The sequence below is a fragment of the Gracilinanus agilis genome, chromosome 2 (genome assembly GCF_016433145.1).
Source record: "Gracilinanus agilis isolate LMUSP501 chromosome 2, AgileGrace, whole genome shotgun sequence".
NCBI classification, from domain to species: domain Eukaryota; kingdom Metazoa; phylum Chordata; class Mammalia; order Didelphimorphia; family Didelphidae; genus Gracilinanus; species Gracilinanus agilis.
The window spans coordinates 37032082-37042505 of NC_058131.1; positions in this window are offsets into that span (position 1 = coordinate 37032082).

Sequence of the window (10424 nt, forward strand, 5' to 3'; positions counted from 1 at the left end):
ATGAATAATATCAGTTTTGTTAAAACTCACAAGTTGAAACTCATGATAAATGCTTAGTACAGAAAAAAATATTTTCAAAAACTGTTCAAAGCAAAAGAAGTATTTAATAAAGGATGTGACTAATGCGTGGGGATGATAATAATTGAATTGTGCAATTCCCGTTTAAGGAGAATATAATTTCTATGTTATAATTTGAACACAAATACAGAACCTTTTATAATAACTTGGAGATGTTCCAGTATCCATTTATAAACTTTTAGTATTATACTTAGGAAACTTCTATTGTTTATCTGCCCTGAATACAGAAATTTTCTATAAAAGGAAAAGGAAAGTTAGAACAATGTCAAGACTTATCTCCTCAAGACTGACCTGACATATACCATAGCAGAGGAAAAACTCAGCTCTTTTTTGGTTCTAGGCACAATTCAGATTTGATGACTAGTCATATAAGTATAGGACAGTGATTCCCAAAGTGGGCGCCACCACCCCCTGGTAGGTGCTGCAGCGATCCAGGGGGGCGGTGATGGCCACAGGTGCACTTATCTTTCCTATTAATTGCTATTAAAATTTTTAAAAATTAATTTCCAGGGGGCTAAGTAATATTTTTTCTGGAAAGGGGGCGGTAAGCCAAAAAATTTCGGGAACCATTGGTATAGGGTATCAAAATCTAGGCTCAGGAGTAAGCAGGTCCTACTTTATACTGCCTTATGCAAGTCATCCTCCCAACTTTTCCCAAGAACAGACGTCTACCTGTAGCAGTCCTCATACTGCAGCATATACCATTTTCTATTACTGGCATCATGACAATTCAAACAATTCTCCATACAATCAAAACTCAAAAGAAAACACCCAAGAAATTTTTCCATGAAAAGAAAAATTTCATTAATCACAACTTAGGGCTTGAATATATTTAAATTCTCATATTTCCATAACAGTTATATTTCATTTACCTTTTTCTTATAAATGAATATTCACCACATTCCAGGGTTTCAGACATATAAAGAATATCTGATAGCTGATTCAAATTAATGTATTAGAGTTATACCTTTAAAACCATCCTGTATATTTTAATAATTTTTATAAGTCAGAGCCAAAATTTTTAAATGAAAATTCAGGATTATAGTAAACTTCTTAATCAAAAATAATCACTGATTTATCTATTATATTGGTTTTTTTAAATTACCAGCTCTTCATTTCAGTTACTCAGTGTTTTTCTATTTCAGTTATATTGAATCTCCTTTTATTTGTTTGTTTGATTTTAAATTAGAAATTTTTTATTTGTTCCTATTAGTTGTATGCCCAATCTGCTCTTTTTCTCTTTTGTTGATATAATAATTTAGAGATATAAACTTTTTCTATAAATACTATTTTGGCTCCATTCCACAAATTTTGGTATGCTGTTTCATTATTATTTTAAATGAAATCATTATTTCTATAATTTGTTCTTTGGCTCCCACATTTTTTAGGATTTGATTATGTAGCTTTCATCTGATTTTCAATATTGCAAAGTTACATACTGGGAGCCTAAAAGGTGGAGTAAAGAACACTGTTCCCACAATCCCTCCACACTCGTATAAAAAGAAAAGAAATCACATCAAAACAAAGGAAAACTGGAATAGAACATCTCACTAGGATAAGAAGAGAGCAGCCCAGACAGTATAGCATCTTTTAAGAACTGGCAGAACTTGGAGATATCCAATAGGTTTCAAAATTCTCTAGAGGCAGCAAAGCAGTATGGAGAATGAGCCCATCCCAAGTCACCCTACACAGGCAGAGAAGGCAGAAAATCTATAAAATCGGCAGAGCCCTGAGGCTATTAAGGGAGCAGGGAAGGGGGATTGGAACTGTAGGAACCTAATCCCATACAACAGCAGAGTGCCTGAGGTTGCAGAGCCCAGAACAGGGGACCTGCCCAGCCCAGGCCACTTGCCAGGGACAGGGAAGCAGCAGAGTAGGGACAAGATCAGCCTGCAAAACAACTGTGAAACTATTAGCACAGGATGCTGAATATAGCAGGACAAAACAGCTGCAAACCTCTCCAAAGTAAGCCATCAGGGCCATCTCTTCAACGGCCAAACTGTGAGAAACAAGAGCAATGAGGCCTATCCTAAGTATTAGAGAAGAGTACTCTGCAAACTTGGAGCAGCTTCTACCCCAGGAACAGAAAAGAACCTCAACAGATAAGGTAATGGAGGAAAAAGCAACTAAAAAAATGAGCAAAAAACATGAAAAAGTAAAATAAAACCCTGACTTAGGTGCTTTAATGATAGGGAAATCCAAAATATGAATTCAGAGGAGGATAACAATGCCAAAAAGGGAATATGTGAAGCCTCAAAGGAAAGTGTGAAATGATATAGAACTTGGTCCCCCAGAACAGGGGACCTGCCCAGCCCAGGCCACTTGCCAGGGACAGGCAAGTTAAAACACCATATAACAAGATAACAGACAGAAAAACAACAGCTAGGGGGAAATTTACTGAATAAAGAACAATGTTACATTTTTAAGTCGTTTTTTCTTTAAAAAATCTCTTCCTTTAGTTCTTTTTTTAAAATTTTTTATTATCATGCAAAGCACACTTCCATTTTGGTCATTGTTGTAAGAGCAAAGTCAATATAACCAAAAACTCGAAATAAAACCAAAAATACATTGTGAAAGATGATTTCAATAGTTCTTTCTCTGGAGGTAGATAGCATCCTCCCATCATAAGTCTTTCAAGATTTTCCTCAGATCATTGCATTGCCAAGAGTAGTCAAGTTTTCATAGATAATCATCATCCAATATTGCTGTTATTATGTACAATATTCTCCCTGTTGTTTATTTCACTCTGCCTTAATCTTTCCAGCTTTTTCTGAAAGCATCTTTATTATCATTTCTTATAACACAATAGTATTCCATTCCCAATATATACCACGATTTGTTCAGCCATTCCCCAACTGATGGGCATCTCAATTTCCACTTCTTTGCCACCACAAAAAGCACAGCTAATTTTGTACAAGTAGGTCCTTTCCTCTTTTTTATTATCTCTTTGGGATACAGACCCTTAGTGGTATTATCAGATCAAAGGGTATGCAGTTTTATAACCACAGTTTTGGGTATTGTTCAAAATCACCCTCCAGAATGGTTGGATCAGATCACAACTCCACCAACAATGCATTAATGCCCCAATTATGCCACATCCCTTCTAACATTTACCACTTCCCTTTACTGCCTCATTGGCCAATCTGATAGATATGAGGTGGTAGCTCAGTGTTGTTTTAATTTGCATTTCTCTAATCAAGAGGGATTTAGAACATTTTTTTCATATTATTGATGGCTTTGATTTCTTCATCTGAAAACTGCTTGTTTATATCCTTTGACCATTTGTCATTTGGGGAATGCCTTGTATTCTTACAAATTTGACTTAATTCTTTCCAAATTTGAGAAATTAGATCTTTATTAATGACACTTGTTATAAAATTTTCCCCACAGTTTTTTGTTTCTCTTCTAATCTTGGTTAGATTAGTTTTGTTTATACAATGACTTTTTAATTTAATATAATCAAAATTATTCATTTTACAAAATCTTATAACACTGTCTCTTGTGTGGTCATAAATTCTTCCCTTCTCCAAAGATCTGGTGGGTAAACTATTCTGCCCCCCCTAATTTAGTTATGGTAAAATTTTTTTTATATCTAAATCATATGTCCATTTTGACCTTATCTTGGTATAGGGTGTGAGATATTGGTCTATACCCCGCTTCTCCCATACCATTTTCCAATTCTCTCAACAGTTTTTCTTAAAGAACGAATTCTTATTCCAAAAGCTGGGATCTTTGGGTTCATCAGACAATAAGTTGCTATGGTCATTTACCTCTGTATATTGTGTATCTAATCTACACCACTGATTTACCATTCTATTCCTTAGCCAGTACCAGATTGTTTTGATGATTGTTACTTTATAGTATAGTTTGAGATCTGGTACTGCTAGGCCTCCTTCCTTCACATTTTTTTTCATTAGTTCCCTTGATATTCTTGATCTTTAGTTCTTCCAGATGAATTTTATTTTTTCTGGTTCTATAAAATAATTATTTTGTAGTTTGATTAGTATGACACTGGATAAATAACTTAGGTAGAATCATTATTTTTATTATATTAGCTCAGCCTACCTATGAGCAATTAATGGTTTTTCGATTGTTTAGATCTGATTTTATTTGTGTGAAAAGTGTTTTGTAATTGTGTACATATAATTGCTGTATTTGCCTTGGCAAATAGATTCCCAGATATTTTACATTGTTTAGAGTGAATTTAAATGGAATTTCTCTAACTCTTGCTGCTGGACTTTGTTGGTAATATATAGAAATGCTGATGATTTGTGTGGATTTATGTTGTATCCTGCAATTTTACTAGTTATTGATAATTTAACTAGTTTTTAAGTTGCTTCTCAAGTATACCATCACATCATTTGTGAAGTGATAGTTTAGTTTCCTCATTGCCTACTTAATTCCTTCAATTTCTTTTTCTTTCCTTAATGCTAAAGCTAGCATCTCTAATGCAATATTAAATAATAGTGATGATGTTGGGCATCCTTGCTTCACCCCTGATCTTATTGAGTAGGCTTCTAACTTATCCCCATTGCAGATGATACTTGCTGAAGGTTTTAGGTATATACTACTTATCATTTTAAGGAATGACCCATTTATTCCTATGCTTTCCAGTGTTCTTAATAGGAATGGCTATTGTATTTGTTGAAGGTTTTTTTTTTTACATCTATTGAAAAAAATCATGTGATTTCTGTTAGTTTGGTTATTGTTATGGTCAATTATGTTGATAGTTTTCCTATTATTAAACAAGCCCTGCATTCCTGGTGCAAATCTCACTTGGTCATAGTGAATAATCTTCATGAATTTGTTGCTGTATTCTCCTTGCTAATATCTTACTTAGAATTTTTGCATCTAACTTGATCACATGGGTAGATGGGGATATGATTGGGGATGTAGACTCTAAATGATCACCTTAATGCAAATATTAATAATATAGAAATAGGTCTTTTTAAAAAACATTTATTAATATTTATTTTTTAGAAAAGTTAACATGGTTACATAATTCATGCTCTTACTTTCCCCTTCACCCCCCGACTTCCCCCTCCCCGCCATGGCAGATCTGTATTTCCACTGGTTTTAACAGGTGTCATTGATCAAGACCTATTTCCAAATTGTTGGTAGTTGCATTGGTGTGGTAGTTTCGAGTCTACATCCCCAATCATGTCCGCCTCAACCCATGTGTTCAAGCAGTTGTTTTTCTTCTGTTTCCACTCCTGTAGTTCTTCCTCTGAATGGGGGTAGCGTTCTTTTCCATAAGTCCCTCAGAATGGAAATAGGTCTTAATCAATGACACATGTAAAACTCAGTGGAACTACTCATTGGCTATGGGAGGAGGGTGGTAGGAGGAGAGGGAAAGAACATGAATTCTGTAACCATGGGAAAATATTCTAAATCAATTAATTAAATAAAAATTTTCAAATAAAAAATTTTCTTGCATCTAAATTCATTAGTGAAATTGACCTGTAATTTTCTTTATTTGTTTTTGTTCTTCCTGGCTTAGGTAACAGTATAATATTTGTTTTGTAAAAAGAATTTGGTAGGATTCCTGCTCTGCCTATTTTTCCAAATAGTTTGTGTAGTATTGGAATTGTTCTTAAACATTTGATAGAATTTACTTGTGAATCCATCTGACATTGGCTATTTTTTCTGTGAGTTCATTGATGGCTTGTTCAATTACTTTTTCTTATATGGGATTATTTGAGGATCCTATTTCCTCTTTTGCTAATCTGGGAAATTTGTATTTTTGTAAACATTCATTTCACTTAGATTATCAGATTTATTGGTACGTAATTGGACAAAATAGCTCCTAATGATTGCTTTAATTTCCTCTTCATTGGTGGTGAATTCACTCTTTTCATTTTTGATTCTGATTATTGGATTTTCCCCTTCTTTCAATCAAATGAACCAATACTTAATTTTATATTTTTTTTTCATAAAACCAACACCTAGTCTTATTTATTATTCAATGGTTCTCTTACTTTCAATTTTATTAATTTCTCCTTTAATATTCCTTACTTTTAGGATGTCCAATTTAGTCTTTAAATGAGGATTTTTTATTTGTTCCTTTTCTAGTTTTTTTAGTTGTACACCCAATTCATTGATCTACATTTTCTCTATTTTATTGTTTAGAGATATATGTCTTCCTATAAATATTCATTTTACATTTTGTAATGTTCTTTTCTCTTGCTTGGTCTTAAATTCCTTCCTTTCCCATAGCTGTGATGGGTATACTATTCTATGTTCACCTAATTTATGATTTCATTCTTTAGATTTAAGTCATTTACTCATCTTGAATTTATCTTGGTATAGGGTGTGAGATGTTGATCTAGACCATATTTTCCCCATACCGTTTTATTATTTTCCCAGCTATTTTTGTCAAATAATGTAAGGAATTAAATTAAGGATTTTGACTAAATATATGAGAATTCTAAGATAATATTGTGGTCGCTGATTTAAAAAATATTGTAGCTCAAGTCAAATTGACTTTTAATAGTTCTATTTACAAAAAGGTGGAAAGAATGAAAGAGAAATGTAAAAAGAGGGTAGAGAAGAAGTCTACCCTATCACCCTAAATGTTGCTCCAGTCTCTGGTTTAATCTAGGCAGAGCTTGTTAACCCCTCAGCCAGAAGACTCGGTGGTGAATTAAATAAAAGTTCCACCCACAAGACCTCCTCCAAGAGGGGAAGGCCTCTCTAGAACTAATCTCTCCAGAAGCCAGGAAAAGAGGGTCAGCAATTCAACCACCCAAACCGAAGTCCAAAGGAGGAGATCCAGGAGCAGTCTTACCAGAAGCAGTCCAAGAGCCAGAGTCCCTGGTCAAAGTTCCAAGTTATAGCTCCAAACCATAGTCCCAGTCCAAGCTCCTCCAAGCCCCAGATTCAGACCAAAGACTCATGGATAGGAAGTTCAGGTCTTTTTTATAGTCCCTTTTCCGCATTGCTTACTGTCCCTTCCTCTCCAGGAGCCAATTGGAATCTTTTAATTTGCTTAGTACTGCCCAGGGGAGCAGTGTCTGTGGGATCCACCTCTCATTCTATGAAGGTGTAAACTCTTATCAAAGGATTTACAAGTTCTTGACTGAGTTAAAAGGGTGGAGCTAAATGGCTTGTGAACCCCCTTACTTAGTGTTAAGTAGGGGTGTTTTCAGTTTTGGTTGATCAATTTATAAGTAGGCAAGGGGAGAGTTAATTCTATCTTCACAATAGTGAGTTCTTGTCTCAAAAACTGGGATCTTTGGGCTTATTGAACACTAGCTTGCTGAGGTCATTTACCCCTAGTCTATTCCATTAATCCACCCTTCTGTCTCTTAGCCAGTACCAAGATCTGGTACTGCTAGACCCCTCTCCTTCACATTTTTCATTATTTCCCTTGATATTTTTGATCTTTTGTTCTTCCAGATGAATTTTGTTATAATTTTTTCTAATTTTATAGAGAAGTTTTTTTGGTATTTTGATAGGTATGGCACTGAATAAGTAAATTAGTTTAAGTAGGATTGTCATTTTTATTATGTTAGCTCGTCTTACCCATGAGCAATTAATGTTCTTTCCAATTACTTAGATCTAGTTTTAATTGTGTGAAAAGTGTTTTGTAGTTGTGTTCATAAAATTCCTGTGTTTGTCTTGGCAGATGGAGTCCAAAATATTTTATATTGTCTAGTGATTTTAAATGGAGCAATAAGTAGTTTTCAAAGGAAGAGATCTACTTTATCATCAACCATGTGAACAATGATATTAATTATCTATAAAGTGCTTAACTTGTATCAGGCTATGTTTGGCACTTTATAATTATTTTATTCTTTGAACTCCACAACAACTCTAGGATATAGGTGCTATTATTATCCACATTTTACAGATGAGGAAACAAAGGTGAACAGAAGCTCAGTGGCTTGTCTAGTGTTATACAGCTAGGAAATGTTCAAGGTCAGATTTAAACTCAGATCTTTCTGAACTCCAGATCCAGCACTCTATCCACTCTATCACCTAGCTGCCCCAAATGCTCTAAATTATTAATGATAAAAGAAAGGCACATCAAAACATCATTGAGGTTTTAATTCATTTGATTGGCAAAGATGACAAAAAAAGGAAACTGAAAATTGTTGAAGGGGTGGAGTGGGGGGTGTAAAAGATGCAAGAATGCCTTAGTGGAGCTTTGAATTGGTCCAGACATTTTGGAAAGTAATTTGGAACTACTTTCCCCCAAACCTAGTGTCTATATATACACTCCTTTGGCCTGGTGACTAGTAGGTCAATGGTCAAATGTAATTTTTTTAAAAAGAAGGATTATTATTAAAGAACTGGAAACTAAGAGTACAGCTCTTGGTTGAGAATAGCTGAACAAATTATCATATACAAATATAATGGAATAAAAATAGAACTATAAAAAACGACTAAAGAGATGGCTTTTGAGAAACTTGGGAAGACCCATATGAATTGATGCAGAGTGAAACAAACAGAAAAGATTCATTTATTTAATAAAAATACTGCAAAGAAAAAGAGTAACTGAGAAGTACGTGAGAACTCTGCTTTGTTCAATGACAAATCATTATTTTAAGTGACTAGTTATAAAGTATGCTAGAGTGGTTATAGACTCAGTATGCAAATATATCTACATTTTTAGAGATGGCCATTTAATTAGAATTATACGGCTACTTCTCTAACTGACTTTCTGGCCTAGATTGGATAATGCTAGATTGACTGCAAATTATACTTTACTATAACTGATACAATTCTCCTCTTCCCTCAAATATCCCAAGGATATAATCAATAAGCCCTAAGATAGAGATGACACCAAATCTAGGTAAGTTTGAAGATTTAATGTTAACAGCCTTAGGAGGGGAAGCAGGGTAATGACTGGGAAGGAGGGAGACAGGAAGTCCTTAAGTAATTAAGGCTAGTGATGTTAATGATGGTATTTGAATTGATGATGGTCAGGCTTGCCAGTTGCCAGTCTGGTTGGGCCAGACTTGCTTCAACTTAAATCAGGTTACTCTGCTGTTAGATAATGTTGTTTCTTCTTGGTGATTAAGTGAGGATCAGGTTATGCAATATAAGGTTAACATAGGATTGGGGACGGTGAAATTGGTTGATGCAGGTTGCTGGTAAATTAAGTTGACCTATGGCCTACCTTTACCAAAGAAACCACCCACTCCCCCAAACCCAATCTCCAGATTGAGATGGATCTCTCAGTTCAAATCCTTCCTTATATACCTGGGCCTCAACTGCCTTGGCACATGCCACCTCCTGCTAGGCTCAGTTCATTCTATGTTCTAATCAGGTAACTATCCATCAAATTTTGATTTCCATATTGCTGTGCAATTTATCATTACAACCTAAATGCTTAATAACTATGTTATCCATGTTTTGATATGATTGCATACCTGCAAGTTGTGCTGTGTTTCATACTGATCTTGCATATGGTGAAGCAGATGTGTTTTTTCCTCTTTAACAACTGGAAAATTCTAATCCTGAAATAAATAGCCTTTAATGAGCTGGATCAGAGTTAATTATCTAGAGGGCAAATTAAATAGACTTGAGACTGAGAAAGAGGAAAAGGGTAAGACACAAGAGGCAACCAAACTAGAACAAGAAAACAAGGCACTAGAAAGTACTCCAGCAAATCTGTTTCCACTGAGGGAGGTGCCAGTAATAACCACAGAGCATGAAATTCTTAATTTAAGTTTGCACAAGGGATTTTCACAATCAGATTTAGACTCTTTCAAGAAAACAACATCTAGCTTTGAAGAAGAATCTATTGTAGTGATCAAGAAATTTAAGAAACTAGTGAAACAGTATGACCCAAATTACTTGGACTTTGATATTCTTTTGGATGAACTTTTGATGAAAAGAGAGAAACAACAGATCATTACATAAACATAAATCCTACAATAGCTAATTGGCCCACTGAAAATCCACACTGGGAAGCCAACTCATTTGTTGGGTAAAGAGAATTGGTTAGAGAATGAGATAGTATAATCCAAACTATGAAGGACAGTTTGAAAAAACTGGAAACATGGTCCAAATTTGAATGGATTAGGCAGGAAGTAGTAGAGACACCCTCTACTTTCCTGGATAGGGTTATTTATTTAGTGGAATGTTGGTTAGGGCTGGACATTTGTAGAGACAGGGATGTCAACCATATTAGGAAATTCATGAAAAATGATGCCCCATGGTCCGTGATTATTTTAGGTCTAATTGCCCCAACTGGGATGAGCTGCAGCTTGATGAATTGAGGCATATAGCTACTTAGGTTTTTCAAAATAAGGACAAACAGGAGAATGAAAAGAATGAAATAATAGGTAATTTAACAAAGGAAATAAAAGACCTAAAGTTTAAATTGAGCAAAAATG